Here is a 17550-nt window from a genome sequence, read left to right on the forward strand (position 1 = left end):
GGAAGGATTACCCCCTTACAGATACCTAAAAAGATCAATGGTGTCAGTGGGAACTTATCTGAATGCCACAAACTGCTCATTGCTCAAGGAACCTCTGGAGGGACCCTAGAGTTCCACAGAACCTTAAATGAGAAACCTTGGTCTTAGATCTTTGGTCTGGTGCTCTGGATGGACTTTTGGATCCCGATCTCTGGGTCCCCTAGATAAGGGATACCCTATTTTTGTTGAGAGCAGCCTCACCAGAGCTACTACATTCAATATGAACTCTATTGACTTACTTTGACCATGACCTACCAAAAATTCTGATTCAGTGCGTTTGATACACATGTTCTGGACTTCAGCATTGTTAACCTAACTTTAACTCTATATTTAAAATATTAAAACAAAAGTGAACTTCCAGTTTTATTACATAAATTTATGTAATTCCTGTAGCCCGTTTTTATTAGGTTGTGGTTTCTTTTATTCAGCTTGTTTCTTTCCCTAGTCTTTTTAGCAACAAGGCCTACTGAGAACGTCTTTCTGTGCACAGTCAATGGCATCATACCCTCAGATGAATCTCACCTTCTGTTCTATCTGAAAGAACATCACTAGAAATTTCTTGGATGTGTGTTACTGTAAATAGTCTATGAATAACCTCTGCCAAGCAGGGCCATCTTTAATATTGATTGGACCCTGGGCAAACATTTTCTTGGGCCCTCCCGAATTCATTTATCAACTATTTGCAGACAGTGCAGGCTCAAAGGGCAGCTGCTTTGGGCCCCACAACAATGACTGGGCCCAGGGCAGCTGCCCCTTTTGCCCTGTGTTAAAGACAGCCCTGCCGCCAAGCCGTATAAGTAATGTGTGCAATACAAAAAGACTAGAACCTTCAGGGCCCCGGTGCAAGAAACCATGAAGGGCCCCCCGGGCAGGTGGGGGCCAGGGGAGCACACAGGGGCCCAGAGACAGCAGAACACAAGTGAACGGGATAGGAGGAGTGGTGGGGGCAGCATACAGAGGAACCAATCTCCTCCATTTTCCTCCTGCAGCTACAGGAGGAAAAAGGAGGACAGTGATTTCTCTACATGCTGCCCCCCCACCGCCCCTCCTATCCAGGTGTACAGGGGAGCCGCACAGGCCCCCTGGAGCATGGGACCCGGTTGCAACTGCAACCCCTGCAACCCCTGTAGTTACGCCCCCAACAAGAGGCTTTCTGACCATTGCGATTGTGGAGGAACTGGCAAAACATAGTCTTGATGACTTGAAAACTTAACATAATTCTTTTGGCTTGCTTTACATCTTGCTAGCAAAATTGGTTTACATATTCCTCCTTTGAGGGACACAGGAACAATATATCATCATGGGATATATAGCACCATCTTCAGGTAGGGTGATCACTAGTCACAGGAACAATATATCATCATGAGATATATAGCACCATCTTCAGATAGGGTGGTCACTAGATAGAGGAACAATATATCATCATGAGATATATAGCACCATCTTCAGGTAGGGTAGTCAATAGACCAAATAAAAACAGCAGGCTTGCCCCTAGAGCCTATATAACCCTTCCCACATCAGCTATGCTTAAGTTTAGTCTAGTGACCTCAATTAGGACACTAGAAGAAAACTTTTTAGTCTCAGTGAATGTAAGAGGACACAAGGCCATGCAATGAGATTGGAGGAGAAGCTGTTTAACCTTAAGCTGCGTAGGGGGTTTTTCACTGTCAGGGCAATCAGGATGTGGACCTCTCTTCCACAATTGGTGGTGTGGAATATTGATATTTTTAAAAGATTCTTGGACATGCATCTTTGTGAACATAACATACATGGATATTATTATTATTATAATGGATTTATATAGCGCGGACAGTTTACGCAGCACTTTACAACTTGAGGGTAGACATACAACTACAATACACTTTACTACAATAGGAGTCAGAGAACCCTATGGGAATATGGGGAATGATTATTGACACTGACACACACCTACACAGGTCGAAGGTTCAACTGGATGGACTATTGTCTTTATTCAACCTTACCTACTATGTAACTATGTATGTAGGATGGACATTGGTCTTCAGCTGTGCCGTGAGGACTTCTTTAATCAATAGCTGCTGGTAGACTCACGCTTGACCTTTCTAGTCCTGAAAAGTCTCTACAGTTAGCCCTCAGGATTATATTTTTATTAACTTCAAAATTTAAGACAGATTAATAAAGTTTCTCAAGAACTGTATGCATTTATTCACAGGTTATCTTCTAAAAGCAAGCCGAACTTGTGAGTTTTGGCTCAAATCTTAAAACCATCCCCTAACCTAAACCTTTCCTTTCTCCACTCTCCCCCAATACCTGAACATTTAGCACTTAACCTTCTACTAAAATAACCCTTCCTTTAGCTCTTCCTTTGAAAAGCTGAACACCGGGATAGGTAAAAATTGTCTAAAAACAAGAGTCTTGTGCAGGGCTTTTTTTCTCAGAGAAAAGGTGCAGGAACTCCCCTTTCAAGCCACCCCTTGTCTCCGCCCCCTACCAACCTCTGAGCATCCATCCCTTGATTACTCCCTCTATCCACCTCCCAGTTCCACCAAGCATCATTTTGTAGTAATTTTATGGATTTTTTTATTGATAAGCCATGAAATATATCCCCTGCATCCAGCAACAATACACCCCCCTTTCAACAATAGTTTCCCCCAAGCAACAATGGATCCTTCACAGCATTAATAGACCCCTCCAGCAACAATAGATCTTCTAGAAGCCAGCATCAATAGACCCTCCAGCAGCCAACAGTTGACTGCTCCCTCTATAGTAGATCCTTCCCAGCAACAAATGAACCCCAGCAACAATCGATCCTCAAGCACACCTCAACACCCCTTGCCATTTCATGCATTCAGTGCTAGAGGTGCCAGAACTGCCTTCCCCCGCGTTCCCGCTGAAAAAAAGCCCTGGTCTTGTGTATTCTTCCATGAATCTTAGCGTGCTTTGTATATTTCTTCAAGATCTGTGCAGTAATCCAGTGTGAGACTTCCTGTAACAGAGACCGTTCACTTCTACTCTCTCCCCTTGTGTACAATACCTGGTCTTGTATTCACCCTCTTATATAGTTTTCTGCAGGCACCCTGTAGTGGGTGCCCCCCCTACAGCTCTGCTCTTTGCCCAGGCTATGTACAGCACAGTGATCCTGTCACTGCTACATTTACAAGATAATATCTGGGGTTTGGAAGGCATTTTGGGCACACAAAGTGGATGTATATTCTATTCCTTAATCTTAACTTATATTCTTAACTTTTTCTGGCCTGAGTTCAGCCGTACATCTAGACACCCCCTAAAGCCTAAACCTAAACTTTAACTGATCTAACGGTATTTACATAGTCTTAACTGTAAGCAAATGAGCTTTGAAACAAGCATTCACTGACCTCTGTAGCTGCAGGCACTGTAGAGCATTCCATCCTCAAAATTCATATATAGCACTGAAGTCCTTCAAGTTATTCTCTCAGCAGCTAAGCTCACCTTTTTCCCCCCCTCCCAGAGCCCCCATTCCGTGTTTAAAGGAGTTGTAAAGTCCAAAGGTTTTTTATCCTAATGCATTCTATGTATCAAGATAACATGCCTTCTGTCTGTAGCAGCCTCCCCAGCACCCCCTTGGTTACCTGAGGCCCATCTGTATCCAGCAGTGTCCACGAGTCCCTCGGCTGTCTGGGACTTTCCCTCCTAATTGGCTGAGACACATCCATGGCTCCATTGGCTCCTGTGGCTGTCAATCAAAGTCAGTTAGCCAATCAGGAGAGTGAGGGGGCGGGGCCGGATGACAGCTCTGTGTCTGAATGGACACACGGAGCTGCACCTCGGCTCAGGTGCCCCCATAGCAAGCTGCTTGCTGTGGAGGCACTTGTCAGGAGGCAGGGGCTAGGATCAGTAACAAGGGAGGATCTGGGCCACTCTGTGAAAAACCAACTGCACAGAGGAGGTAAGTATAACATGTTTGTTATTTTGTTTTTTTTAAAACGAGACTTTAAAATCACTTTAAAGCAGTAGTAAAAGGCAGCAAGGCAATGGCATAATGTGCTAGTATGCATCACACAGTATGCCGAACCTTCAGAGTGCATGCACTAGTGACGTCACCGGCTACATCAAGTGTGAATATCTGCTAAACACCACAAGTTTAGGAGATATTCATTGTTCCTACAGATAAGCCTTATTATAGGCTTACTTGTAGGTACAAGTTCAAAAAAACGAATTTACTACCTCTTTAAATTAAAGTCTACCAGAACAAAGGTTAGACAGAATCTAACTTATTTTGAACCCATAGTTTATCCCTAATTGTGAACTTTGAAGATGACTTCAAAGAAGACTATAATCCTTCCACTTTATAAAACTCTGGTCTGACCGCATCTGGAGTATTCTGTCCAGTTCTAGTCACCAGTCCTCAGGAGGGATGTGCTGGAGCTGGAGAGAGTCCAGAGAAGGGCAACTAAACTGATTAGGGGATTGGAGGACCTTAATTACGAAGAGCGTCTACAATCGCTTGATTTATTCTCCCTGGAGAAGAGACGCCTGAGAGGGGACATGATAGCAATTTATAAATATCTCAATGGGGATCTCAGCATAGAAAAAAAGCTGTTCAGTCGAAGGGATTGGCAGAGGTGCATTTAAAACCCAAGCACTTAGCCCTAGTCATCCAACCCATGAGGTAAATCCTAACCTAAACTGAAACCCACTCGTGCTACTTCTTACTTCCCCTCACTGAGCCCAACTGTACAGGCAGCTGACAGGTCTAATTCATGTATTACAATGCTTGCTTTAAAAAAAAAGACTTTTTATGGATGTAGTAATGTATACAGAGCTACATTCATTGGTATCTGCCTGGAGTTCAGCTTTATGTTGAGAAGGTGTGGGAACAAACCTGACTTTACAGTAAAAATAAGATTTGCATATAACGTCAACTGAATACATATATCAGTGAATCTGGTGATCATGTTGATGTAAAGATTTCACAAAAGCTGAACCCTGTGGATTTGCTCAGTTGAGTTTCCCACTTTAACTATACATTGGGTGTAGTTTATATAGCCCATTCCAGCAAGATGTGTTTGGATACCTTTGGCTTTGTATTGTATTTAGATCAGTACTGAGGAAGAAATTGTCATAATTGCTTGGTGGATAGTGATAATGGAGAGTTAAGCCACCTAAGATTCTCTTCTATGTCCCAGGAATTCTATTAGAGAGATCTCTGAGCTTAGGTACTGGGTCTAGACACCTGCTGTGCCCATCACAAGGGGCTCCTACCATTCCTATATTGACTTCTTGGGATCTTACCATTTCTTCACTGGGTTTCCAGGTCTGCACACCTACTGTGCTAATTATGAAGGGTTACCACCATTCTGCACTGGCTTCCAAGGTCTGTACACCTGATGTGCCCAATATAAAGGGTTTCCACCATTTCTTCACTTGGTTCTAAGGTCTGGACATCTACTGTGTCAATTATGAAGGGTTGCCTCCATTCTTTGACTGGGTTCTAAGATCTGTACACCTACTGTGAACATTATGAAGGGTTCCTGCAATTCCTGCACTGGGTCCCCAGGTCTGCAGACCTATTGTGCCCATTATGAAGGGTTACCACCATTCTGCACTGGATTCTAAGGTCTGTACACCTGATGTGCCCAATATGAAGGGTTCCCACCATTTCTTCACTTGGTTCTAAGGTCTCTACATCTACTGTGTCCATTATGAATGGTTGCCATTATTCCTTTACTGGGTTCTAAGATCTGTACACCTACTGTGCCCAATATGAAAGGTTCCTACAATTTATGCACTGGGTTCCCAGGTATGCACACCTACTGTGCCCATTATGAAGGGTTCCAACCATTCTGCACTGGGTTCTAAGGTCTGTACACCTGTTGTGCCCAATATGAAGGATTCCCACCATTCCTTCACTGGGTTTCAAGGTACTCCTACTGTGCCCATTATAAAGGGTTTCCACCATTTCTGCACTGAATTCCTAGGTCTATATACCTGCTGTGGCCATTATGAGGTGCAGGTTGTCTGGATTCTGGGCAGGCAGCTTCTGCACACCAAGAGATATCCACAGTTACTTTGATTTGTAATGTCACCAAATGGATCCAAGTTTGAATCACTACAACATGAGTTAATAGTCAAGATTCAAATTTATTCCAACATTTAATCAAATAGAAGGTTTAATAAAAGAGCCAGTGCGTTTCAGGGGCCAGAACCTGTCCCCTTCATCGGGGTAAAAATGGGAAAACAAAGTCTACCAGATTGACTGGGAAAGAGATACATAGTATGTGGTGTTTTAAATCACCCAATTGCATTATAAAGCTCAATAATCATCAATGTAAGTCAAGGGCTGATTTGGCCCACCAAGCTCCACCTACAAAGAAATATTTTTAGGCTAAATGTACACATTAATCTCTTAGAATGAAGATGACAAGCCTTGTGTAACGAATCTCCAATAACCAGCCTAGGTATCTCCACTGTATAATCCTTGAAGCTGAGGAAGTACTAAAATATCCAAGTCAAAATCCCCCCCAGTAACTGGACGACACACAGTTCTGGGAGTCAAACTAGAATGGCATGTTTATTGAAAAACGCAAGAGATCTACACTCTGGCAAAACCCCTCCCTCTTCGAGTCATTCCACACACACACACATACCCATCCCATAATAATCTACTCAAGGCAGACAGGAACAATAGGACAATGGAATGCAGGTATTCACAATAACAAACCCCACCCCACTAGCATGGGTCTATGAAACACTTCTGCTATATTCTAGCAATCTGCATCCCCACACATCTCCTGAGGGACACTGCTCAGAAATATTATGGTCCCAAGTAAAAGAGTCCCTTACTCTTTCAACACAAACCACACTCTGTGTCCATTCCACTATACCTTGTAAACTGATAAGGATAGACACAGGTCTCTTGACCAGGCCCGGGCAAAAGAGAAGGAAGATGCTGAAGGGGCTTTAAGCAGAATACCGTAAAGGTCAGAGATCATGTGGCCTTGGGGTCGAGCGCGTTCGCAGATGGTCTCCAAACCGGTCAGAGGCCTCATCCAGAGACCGAGCGGCCGTTGTGCTGAGAGGAAGTGATGGATTTGTGCTGGGTATTCTATTGGTGTATAAGGCAAATGGCTTGGTTTCTCCAGGGACCAGGAGAGTGTTGACTTCATGGGTGGCTTTCCGTCACATGGCAGTGGAAGTCATTTGTAAGATTAATACTTTTATGGTTCACTACTTCTTGGAGCCAGCATCTTTCTCCACTGGTAATTTTGGTAGACAAAGAGGAGATACTTCATAGCACCTACAAAGAAATATTTTTAGGCTAAAACGTACACAAGAAGATGACAAGCCATGTCATGAATGCAGAGGCCCCCTTTAACAACAGCTTACTGCACTATTATATTTTGTACAAGTCCCCAAAGACTTATTTGTCATGCTGATTAATTATGCTACACTTACCTAGACACAAGCCAAAGATGTAAAGGGAAGTACATTATTAATTAAAATGGACCCAGGGGTCACTAAGCTGATTCACGTATGTAATCTGGGAGATTGCCAGATTTTTTGTTTTAAGTGGTCTGAGTAAAGCAATGCAGAGTTGGGGAAAGTTATGTCCTGATGTGCCAGATTTCGCATTATCTGGTTTTAATTAGAGTAAATGGTTAACTCTGTAACACCCAAGTTAAGAGAGGCAAAACTCAGAGGAAAAGTGGAAAATCTGCCCTTATCATCAGAACAGGTTTGGGTAGCAGCCCTAGTTTTTGTAAGGGTCCAAAAAAATAAGCAAACCCAAGAACAAATATATAATATATTTAAGCTTACCTAGAAGTTACGGCTTTGTTTAAAGACTCTGATCATCTCTTCGTTACTTTCTCTGGTAAGAGCAAAAGAAAGTATACATCATACAGAGCCATTGCTGCATGGATTGTGCTGGGTATTCTTTTTTTTCTTTCCATAACCATTTTATTGAGAAGTAAGAAAATGGTTTACACAGAAGAAATGAATACAAGAATACATTTTTCGCAAATGAAACATATGTATGAAATACATATACAAACGAGAGAAAAGCATGAGCAGTAACAAACTAGGCTATACGTCAAAACAGTTGAGAAGAGATACATTCCAAGTCTCAGTGAAAAAAACGTTGATCGTAAAAAGTTGGCACACATTTGGTATCGGCTGATCACCTGGGTGAGGTGGGGTGAAACTCATGTACCACAGTGGCACAAAAGGAAGGCGAGGATTAGCCATGTTGATCAAGTGCAGATAACTAGATCGATCGGGAAGGGCTGGTGTATCAGTTAATTAGAATGACTTACCAGAGGTATAGCCTGTGAGGACGCCTAGAGATCGTGGATAAGCCATGACAAGGAGATAGGGATAAAGAGAGAGGGTGGTGAGGAAAGCAATAAAGGGATCAGTAGAAAGGAAGAAGGGGAATGAAATAGAGGAAAGACAAAGAGGGAGGGTTAGGGGAAGGGAAAAAAAAGGGGGGGGGGGAAGGGGAATAGGAGAGGGACACAGGGGAAGGGGGGTCCGGGGTAGAAGGAAGGAGGTTATGAGTAAGCGATCTGTATCGTGAAACGCGTCATCCTGACATGTCTGTTTTTGCACTGTATGAATTCACCTATGAGGAATAAAGGAATTTATTGATTTTAACTAATTGCTTTGTGTGCAGTCACACTTTTGGATTTCTACTATCTCAGACGACGGATCTGACCTGCACCAGGCTTAACTGCTACACCTGAGCGGCTTTCCTTTCTTTCATTCTAGAAGGAAGGAGGGCTTGGTCGCCCCTGCGAGGCAGTCGGGGGTAGGTAACGGATCGTTATGGGCTAGACAGGAATTGAGAGTCTCTCAGCACTGGTCCATAACTGCTTTGTAGGTATCAGAGTCTTTGAAATGGATCCAGTCAAACCATGTTGTGGTGAACTTAGAAATATTGTGGGAAATGCTGATCAGTTCTTCCATCTCTTCAATGTGGTTCAACCTACAGAACCATTCCCGGGTCGAGGGAATGGAGGTCGACCTCCAGTGGCATGGTACGCAGAGCTTTGCAGCGCTCAACATATGCATGGCTAAGGATTTCCTATAGGCGTGTCTCCGACCTGAGGTGTAGTGTAGCAGGAATTGCTCCGGTGAGTAATTTAGGTCAGTGGACGTGACGTCTTTTATGGTTTTATGTACCATTACCCAGAAAGGCTGCAAAACCCTACAGGACCACCAGATATGAAGCATTGTTCCCGAAGTATCATTGCATCTCCAACATGTGTCTGGTACTTCCAGGAGAAACTTGTGTATGCGGGCAGGCGTCCTTAACCAGCGTGAGAGAACTTTGTACCCATTTTCCTGGGTAGTGACATTCACTGAAACCTGGTGAATCGAACATCAGATGGATTCCCAGTCTTTATCCGATAAGGATAGACACAGGTCTCTTGACCAGACCAGGGCAAAAGAGTAGGAAGACGCTGAAGGGGCTTTAAGCAGAATACCGTAAAGATCAGAGATCATTTGGCATTGGGGTCGAGCGCGTTCGCAGATGGCCTCCAAACCGGTCAGAGGCCGAGGGGCCGTTGTGCTGAGAGGAAGTGATGGATTTGTGCTGGGTATTCTATTGGTGTATAAGGCAAATGGCTTGGTTTCTCCAGGAATCAGGAGAGTGTTGACTTAATGGGTGGCTTTCCGTCACATGGCAGTGGAAGTCATTTATAAGAGGACAACATGGTCCTCCATTAATACTTTTATGGTTCACTACTTCATGGAGCCATCATCTTTCTCCACTGGTAATTTTGGTAGACAAACAGGAGATACTTCATGGCTCCCAACTGTCCCTGATTTCTAGGAATTGTGCCTCATTCAGAACAATATCCCTCTTTCCTCCTAATTTGTCCCTCGTTTTTGTCTAATCTATATAGTTGTATAAAAAATGCACTGCTTTATCATAAAGTGAAAATACAGGTAAGACGAGAGACCAGCGCTATGAATACATTCTCAGAGACTTTATTGTATAGAAATAGGTTGCAGCCACCAACCAACCCCTAAAAATGTTATCATAAAGTGTTCCCCAGGGCTAAACCTTTCATCCAATTTCTAAATTGCTGCATTGGTAAATTCCAAAAGCCAATATAAAGGAATAGTAGTGGTAAAAAAGCACTTATAGATTTAACCACTTGAGTTACTTAAGGTTTTACACTTTTCTGACCAGGCCATTTTTTGTGCTATGTCAACTGACAATTGTACAGTCATGCAACGCTGTACTCAAATAAAATTTGGTCCTTTTTTTCCCCGCAAATGGAGCTTTCTTTTGGTGGTATTTGATCACTACTGTGGTTTTTATTTTTTTGCGCTATAAACAAAAAAAAAAAGAAAATTTTGAAGATAACAAAAATATATATTTTTTACTTTCTGCTTTGCAACATACCCAATAAAAAAAAAAAAATGTAAAAAAAACTAATTTCTAGACCAATTTAGGCCAATATGTATCCTGCTACATATTTTTTGGTAAAAAAATCCCAATAAGTGTATAATAATTGGTTTGAACAAAAGTTATCGCGTCTACAAGCTATGGGATATTTTTTGATATTTTTGCTTGGATTCTGTACATATACACAACGTTCGCCCGGTGCCAGTGAAAAAGTCAAGTACATTCGATCTTATGAAAAAAGGTTCAACTGTGGCTGTAGTTAGTCTTTTTAGGAGGTATGCAGGATAGTTCAGGGAGGTGGAGGGGCACAGATTCCAAGCTGGGGTAGGAGAAGAAAAGCAGCGCCACCTCGGTGTAGATTCAAAGGTTATTTATTACATTAAAACAATGTAGTAACTCACACAGAGGAAATAGTTGGTCAGCAAATGTTGATGGTTCATCTGCAATGCTGATGTCCTTGGGCGATCAGCCTGAGGAAGAGGCACGCATGCTCCGGACCCGAGCACCCCCCTGCCACTATTGGATGTAAGCCTAGATACTGAACGCTGCCAGAAACACAGGAAGTGTCGGACTCCACCGGCACAGCCAGGACCACGGCCGCCACAGTGTACTTCCCTAACATCCCTACAGTGTTGCAAATTAGGGATGATCGAACTTTTGAAAAGTTCGGTTCGACCAGAACACCCGAACTTCACGAAAGTTCGGTTCGGATTTCAGAACCCCATTGAAATCAATGGGACCCGAACTTCTGTAATCAAAAAACACCATTTTTAAGCCCTAAAACCCAATAAATGCCCCTAAAAAGTGCCTAGGGTTCTGGGTCATGCCCCAGGGACTATTAATCACACAAAAAAAAGTTCTTAAAAATTGTCGTTTTTGATAGATAGCCAATTATTGAAAAAATTAAAAAAAAAAAAAAAAAAGAGATTTCTTTGGATTTAGTGTCTGGGGGGTCTAAAAGTTGTACCTGTGAAGTTTCAGCTCTGTAGCATGTCCAGAACCAGAATTACAGCATACCAAACCTTCAAAAATGACTTTTTTGCTTAACCGCACCTTTCTTTTGCTCCTAATCAACGGCTCAGCCAATGTGTATGATGGGGACATAATGCAGTGCACTGGGAACAAGATTAGAGGTTTTTTTGGAAAAAGGTGCTGTCTCTTTAAATGTGCATATAATTAACGGGTGTATTTCCACAATGGGGCTTTTATTACCAAATGTTTCAAGAAGTCCAAAGATGTATGTAATTGCACTTTATTTCATGTAAAATGGTGTTTGGTGCACTTTAACTTGAAATCTCACAAGAAACAGACATATATGCACGGATACATTGAGGGTTAGGGGTAGGGGCCACAAGGTAGTGCAGAGTGAACAAGATTAGAGATGTTTTGGATGAATAGTGTTGTCTCTTGACTTTGAATAGAAGTAAAGGATGCTTAAAAATTGGGCATTTGGTGGTGCGGACGATGCCTTGACACCATATCCCTATGAAAGTGCTGGTAATGAAAGCAATAATTGCCTTTGTAAGGAAAAAAATTACAATGATATGCATCTGTGTGACAGGTGCGCAAAAATTGTTGTTTGGGTGTTGGCGGAGCCATACCACTGTAAGCCCAAAGAGCTGGTGTTGAAGAAGGCGTAAAAATTATGAAGGTGTGCACCTGTGGAACAGGTGCGCAAACATGGTAGTTTTGGTGTTGGCGGAGCCTCCCCACCATAACCCCAAAGAGCTGGCTTTGAAGGAGGCCCAAAAATTGTAAAGGTGTGCACCTGTGGAACAGGTTCGCAAACATGGTAGTTTTTGTTTAGCATAGCCTCCCCACCTTAACCCCAAAGAGCTGGTGTTGAAGGAGGCCCAAAAATTGTAAAGGTGTGCACCTGTGGAACAGGTTCTCAAACATGGTAGTTTTTGTTTAGCATAGCCTCCCCACCTTAACCCCAAAGAGCTGGTGTTGAAGGAGGCCCAAAAATTGTAAAGGTGTGCACCTGTGGAACAGGTGCGCAAACATTGTCGTTTTTGTTTTAGCATAGCCTCCCCACCTTAACCCCAAAGAGCTGGTGTTGAAGGAGGCCCAAAAATTGTAAAGGTGTGCACCTGTGGAACAGGTTCGCAAACATGGTAGTTTTTGTTTAGCATAGCCTCCCCACCTTAACCCCAAAGAGCTGGTGTTGAAGGAGGCCCAAAAATTGTAAAGGTGTGCACCTGTGGAACAGGTGCGCAAACATTGTCGTTTTTGTGTTAGCATAGCCTCCCCACCTTAACCCCAAAGAGCTGGTGTTGAAGGAGGCCCAAAAATTGTAAAGGTGTGCACCTGTGGAACAGGTTCGCAAACATGGTAGTTTTTGTTTAGCATAGCCTCCCCACCTTAACCCCAAAGAGCTGGTGTTGAAGGAGGCCCAAAAATTGTAAAGGTGTGCACCTGTGGAACAGGTTCGCAAACATGGTAGTTTTTGTTTAGCATAGCCTCCCCACCTTAACCCCAAAGAGCTGGTGTTGAAGGAGGCCCAAAAATTGTAAAGGTGTGCACCTGTGGAACAGGTTCGCAAACATGGTAGTTTTTGTTTAGCATAGCCTCCCCACCTTAACCCCAAAGAGCTGGTGTTGAAGGAGGCCCAAAAATTGTAAAGGTGTGCACCTGTGGAACAGGTTCGCAAACATGGTAGTTTTTGTTTAGCATAGCCTCCCCACCTTAACCCCAAAGAGCTGGTGTTGAAGGAGGCCCAAAAATTGTAAAGGTGTGCACCTGTGGAACAGGTGCGCAAACATTGTCGTTTTTGTGTTAGCATAGCCTCCCCACCTTAACCCCAAAGAGCTGGTGTTGAAGGAGGCCCAAAAATTGTAAAGGTGTGCACCTGTGGAACAGGTTCGCAAACATGGTAGTTTTTGTTTAGCATAGCCTCCCCACCTTAACCCCAAAGAGCTGGTGTTGAAGGAGGCCCAAAAATTGTAAAGGTGTGCACCTGTGGAACAGGTTCGCAAACATGGTAGTTTTTGTTTAGCATAGCCTCCCCACCTTAACCCCAAAGAGCTGGTGTTGAAGGAGGCCCAAAAATTGTAAAGGTGTGCACCTGTGGAACAGGTGCGCAAACATTGTCGTTTTTGTTTAGCATAGCCTCCCCACCTTAACCCCAAAGAGCTGGTGTTGAAGGAGGCCCAAAAATTGTAAAGGTGTGCACCTGTGGAACAGGTGCGCAAACATTGTCGTTTTTGTTTTAGCATAGCCTCCCCACCTTAACCCCAAAGAGCTGGTGTTGAAGGAGGCCCAAAAATTGTAAAGGTGTGCACCTGTGGAACAGGTTCGCAAACATGGTAGTTTTTGTTTAGCATAGCCTCCCCACCTTAACCCCAAAGAGCTGGTGTTGAAGGAGGCCCAAAAATTGTAAAGGTGTGCACCTGTGGAACAGGTTCGCAAACATGGTAGTTTTTGTTTAGCATAGCCTCCCCACCTTAACCCCAAAGAGCTGGTGTTGAAGGAGGCCCAAAAATTGTAAAGGTGTGCACCTGTGGAACAGGTTCGCAAACATGGTAGTTTTTGTTTAGCATAGCCTCCCCACCTTAACCCCAAAGAGCTGGTGTTGAAGGAGGCCCAAAAATTGTAAAGGTGTGCACCTGTGGAACAGGTTCGCAAACATGGTAGTTTTTGTTTAGCATAGCCTCCCCACCTTAACCCCAAAGAGCTGGTGTTGAAGGAGGCCCAAAAATTGTAAAGGTGTGCACCTGTGGAACAGGTGCGCAAACATTGTCGTTTTTGTGTTAGCATAGCCTCCCCACCTTAACCCCAAAGAGCTGGTGTTGAAGGAGGCCCAAAAATTGTAAAGGTGTGCACCTGTGGAACAGGTTCGCAAACATGGTAGTTTTTGTTTAGCATAGCCTCCCCACCTTAACCCCAAAGAGCTGGTGTTGAAGGAGGCCCAAAAATTGTAAAGGTGTGCACCTGTGGAACAGGTTCGCAAACATGGTAGTTTTTGTTTAGCATAGCCTCCCCACCTTAACCCCAAAGAGCTGGTGTTGAAGGAGGCCCAAAAATTGTAAAGGTGTGCACCTGTGGAACAGGTGCGCAAACATTGTCGTTTTTGTTTAGCATAGCCTCCCCACCTTAACCCCAAAGAGCTGGTGTTGAAGGAGGCCCAAAAATTGTAAAGGTGTGCACCTGTGGAACAGGTGCGCAAACATTGTCGTTTTTGTTTTAGCATAGCCTCCCCACCTTAACCCCAAAGAGCTGGTGTTGAAGGAGGCCCAAAAATTGTAAAGGTGTGCACCTGTGGAACAGGTGCGCAAACATTGTCGTTTTTGTTTTAGCATAGCCTCCCCACCTTAACCCCAAAGAGCTGGTGTTGAAGGAGGCCCAAAAATTGTAAAGGTGTGCACCTGTGGAACAGGTGCGCAAACATTGTCGTTTTTGTCATAACCAAAATGAGGTTCTGTGAACGTAAAGAGAATGAGAGGAGGGTTTGAGGGTGGCACCATGGTCCAGGCTTAAACTGAGGCTCAACTGCCACATCACAACGATAGCCTAGTCTACAAGGTCTGCATCAGGTGCATCAAAGCTTGATATCCACGACTGATTCATCTTAATGAATGTCAAACGGTCGACTGAGTCGGTGGAGAGTCTAGTTCGATGGTCTGTGACGAATCCTCCTGCTGCGCTGAATGCCCGTTCCGATAGGACACTGGAAGCAGGGCAGGCCAACAACTCCATGGCATACTGGGCCAGTTCTGGCCAGTGGTCTAATCTTAAGACCCAGTATGCCAGTGGATCGGATTCGTCACATGAAAAGCCCTCTGTGTCACTTTGTGCCCTCACGTAATCGTCCACCATGTGATGCAGACGCTGTCGATGCGATGTGGCAGCTGAGAGGCCTGGGCGGTGAGGACTAAAAAAAGACCGAAAGGCATCCGTCAACCGCACGCCTTCTCCAACGCTCCTCTCGTGACCACCAGTAGAATCCATGGTAGGTTGTCCCCGCCCCTGCACCCTACGGGAGTCGGGGAACATGTTCACCAGATTCCTCTTGAGACTGTCCTCAAGGGATTTGATCCTGTGGACTCTATGGGTGGATGGGAAAAGCTCCGAGACTTTACACTTGTACCGGGGGTCAAGTAGGGTGGCCAACCAATAGTGGTTAGTCTCTTTAATGGCCTTGATTCTGGGGTCCTTTCGCAGGCTCTGGAGCATGATGTTTCCCATGCGTCGCAAATTAGCGAAGGCCTGAGAAGCTGACTCCTCGGGGTCACTCATAACGACATTATCTTCAACGGGCTCCTCCTCCTCCCAGCCACGTACTACTCCAAAGTGTCCCGAGGGAGTCAAACTAGGCCTTGCAGATTGCCGCATGTCTTCCTCCTCCTCCTCCTCAAACCCTGCAAAAGTTCCCGCAGAATCGTCCTCCTCCTCCTCCTCTTCCACCCCTGGATCCTGCTCGGGCCTCTGGGAGCTAGGCATAATGGGGTCAGGATTCTCAGGATAAAGGGGGCCTTGAGAGGCAAGGAAGTCCTCCTCTTCCTCCTGCTGCTCTGCCTCCAGTGCCCTGTCCATAATGCCACGCAGAGTGTGCTCCAACAAAAACAGTACCGGTAGGGTGTCACTGATGCATGCGCTGTCCCGGCTGACCATCCTTGTGGCCTCCTCAAATGGCGAGAGGACAGCGCATGCATCCTTAATCAAAAGCCACTGCCGTGGTGAAAAGAAGCCCAGGCGCGCAGAGCCAGTGCTGGTGCCGTACTCGCATAGGTATTCATTGAGGGCCCTCTGCTGCGTGTACAGGCGCTGCAGCATAGCCAAGGTGGAGTTCCAGCGGGTGGGCATGTCACAGATGAGGCGGTGTACCGGCAGGTGAAACTCGCGCTGCACTTCGGCCAAACGTGCAGTGGCACTGTACGACCGCCTGAAGTGACTGCACACCCTTCTTGCCATCCTTAGCACATCCTGCATTCCCGGGTACGAGTTCAAAAACCGCTGTACCACGAGATTCAGGACATGCGCCAGGCATGGCACATGGGTTAACTTTCCCTGACGAAGGGCGGCCAGGAGGTTTGACCCATTATCAGTAACCACCATCCCTGGCTGCAGCTGGCGTGGTGTCAACCACCTCTGGGCCTGTGCCTGCAGAGCCCCAAGAATCTGAGGGGCAGTGTGCTGCCTGTCCCCTAGACACACAAGCTGCAGCACTGCGTGACACCTTTTGGCCTGAGACATAGAATAGCCCTTTGAACGTTTACGTGGTATCTCATCATATTCAAAGGACCATTCTGCAGAGGAGGGCATGGAGGAGGTAGAGGAGGAGGAGCAGGAGGGGGTAGAAGTGATCGATCTACCCGGATCAGCGACACCACCAGCTGTTTGCAGACGTGGGGGCAACACTGGCTGCAGCACCGAGCCCTGGCTACAATCCCTTCCACTGGCAAGCAGTGTCACCCAGTGAGCAGTGACAGAAATGTACCGTCCCTGCCCATGTTTGCTTGACCAAGTGTCAGCCGTCAAGTGTATCTTACGGCTGACTGACTTGGCCAGGGATGACACTACATTGCCTTCCACATGTTGGTATAGGGATGGCAGGGCCTTACGGGAAAAGTAATGCCGACTTGGCACCTGCCACTGTGGAACTGCACATTTTGCGAAGTCACGGAAGGGAGCAGACTCTACCAGGTTAAATGGTAATAGTTGCAGAGCCAGTAGTTTAGCCAAACTACTGTTTAGACGCTGGGCATGTGGGTGGCGGGGAGTATACATTTTTTTTCGTTCCAGCATGTGTGGAATCGAAATTTGGCGTCTAGATGATACAGCTGGTGGTGTGCTGGAGGTAGATGCGACACTGCCTGCTATATCATCATCCCTGCCAGTGGAGGCTGCCAACAGGTGACGAGTGACTATAGCAGGGCCAGGAACAGACTGATGTGCAGGTGGAGCAGGTGGAGCAGATGGAGCATGAGGAGAAGCGCGAGGAGAACTAGGAGGCCGACTGACCAATCTTTGGCCCTTTTGTGGGTTCTTTAAATGCTCCTGCCAACGGGCCGAGTGGTGGGTTGTCAAATGCCTGTTTAGGCAGCTTGTACCCAGGTGGTTGACATTTTTGCCACGTTTTATACCCTTCTTACAAATCTTGCAGATCGCAACTGTTTTATCTGCATGGGATG

This window comes from Pelophylax lessonae (assembly GCF_965119305.1).
Source record: "Pelophylax lessonae genome assembly, chromosome: 7".
NCBI classification, from domain to species: domain Eukaryota; kingdom Metazoa; phylum Chordata; class Amphibia; order Anura; family Ranidae; genus Pelophylax; species Pelophylax lessonae.